The following is a 1,779-nucleotide window of genomic DNA, read 5'->3' as shown; positions in this document are numbered from 1 at the left end:
GAGAAGAAGGGAGAGAGTTGGCAGGAAAGGGAAGAGCTGTCCTGGGTCCGGAGGGTTTGGGTTTTGAAGAGGTCGAGTTTTTCCTTGAGGAGAAGGGGCTGTTCCTTTCTCAGTGGCTGTCTCAGGATTCATCTGCTCCCGCCTTCACCTCCACGTCCTGTGACATGAGCAAAGGCAGCAGGGTGGGGGTCGGGGGCTGTGTTCTGTGTGAGTGAGGGAGTGACCCGGGCTCATGAGGTGGGGGCGTCTTGCAGCCTTGAGCTGGGGGAGCACCTTGGTCTAGTGACCCTGTAAGGGGGATGGGAGTGGAGCAGAGAGAACTAGGGTGAACGACACTTAACGTGCCTCTCTCCCCCACCCAAACCCGCTAAACTCCATTTCAGCCTACTCCTTGCAAAAGAACAAAATTCTAAGGGTCAGGAACCCTGGGTTCGAGTCTCCAACCTGACCCATATGAGCTTGCTGACACAGGAAGGTCATTTAACCTCTCTGATTCACATTTCTGTCACTGCCAAATAGTACACGGAACCCAGTGCAGACTATGCTAAGAATCAGTGAGAGGGTGCGTGTGGCTGCCTCTCATGCAGCACGAAGCCTGCATTCTCACTGTGACAGGACCTTTCAGTCCCCAGACCCTCCTCTCCCATATTTAGACACTGTCCAGGCGTGTGTTTATGTCACCCCAGTGAAGGAAGACGACTGTCCCATGGCTACACCTTGGGCACTGGCCAGCTCTTCTGAAACCCTGCACCCTCTCTGTTGGTTCCCCACTTTCATGGGACACTTCCTCGAGCCCCTCCTGGAACTGCTCTTCCTGGAGCCCATCCAGTGGTGTCTTGGGGGACAAGAGAACCTCCAGCAGTCACCAGAAATAAATTACAGGTTCTACTCACAGGCGCGGCCTGCTTGCGACTTGGCTCCCGGGAGCTTCTATAAAAAGCCGAGTAATACTGGCCTTCTTTGGGCAGGAGGTCAGGGCATCTTGTGTGCAAATCTGTGTTTGAGAATCCCTGTGCCAGTGGAGGAGGTGGCCCTCCTGTGGCTGTAACGTAACATCCCCATGACCGCACTGTGTGTGTGGACAGTCCCCAGTGCACCCTGACCCCGCCTCAACCTGAGAACTCATAGGTCATGTGCAAGAGTGTCCACATCTGCCCAGGAGGGGATTTTGTAAAAAACACCATATGGGGCCCTTACCCTGCAGCAATGAGTGTGTGTGCGTGTGTGCGTGTGTGTGTGTGTGTGTGTGTGTGCACGATGTATTCGAATACTTGCAGTTAGTCACAAACTTGTATTGGCACGAGCTACCTATTGCAACATGTCCAGCTTGCCATCTTGGAGAAAGGACAGTGACAGTTTTCATCGTGGGAGGGCCCCACTGAATAAACCATAAAGGGATTGCGGAGATGCAGATAAAGTTGTGTTTTCATTTCCCAGTTGTCCCAAGTCACACGCGCTGATGCCCAGAAATCTCATTACTTGGTCGTCCGTGTGGATTAACAAGACCCCTCCACCCAGAGGGATGGAGCTGGGAGGGTTTTTCCCAATCTTGCCATTTCCGTCCCCAAGATAACTCGGTTCTTGAGGCTGAAGGACGAGACAATGTCTCCCTGTGGGCTGGCTCCCCTGTCTCGGGAAAGGATCCCGCAGTCCACGGCGGGAAAACGCGGAAGCGCCATAGGGTCCCCCGGATTATCCCGAGAATTAGAGCAGAAAAGAACGGACCTGATGACAAGCAGGGAGGGATCCGAGGCCCCGAGCCAGGCCGCCCAGCCCCGG

This window comes from Galeopterus variegatus, unplaced genomic scaffold, assembly GCF_000696425.1.
Source record: "Galeopterus variegatus unplaced genomic scaffold, G_variegatus-3.0.2 Scaffold6947, whole genome shotgun sequence".
Taxonomy (NCBI): Eukaryota; Metazoa; Chordata; class Mammalia; order Dermoptera; family Cynocephalidae; genus Galeopterus; species Galeopterus variegatus.
The sequence above is the reverse complement of the archived record's forward strand: the minus strand, read 5'-3'. Positions refer to the sequence as shown.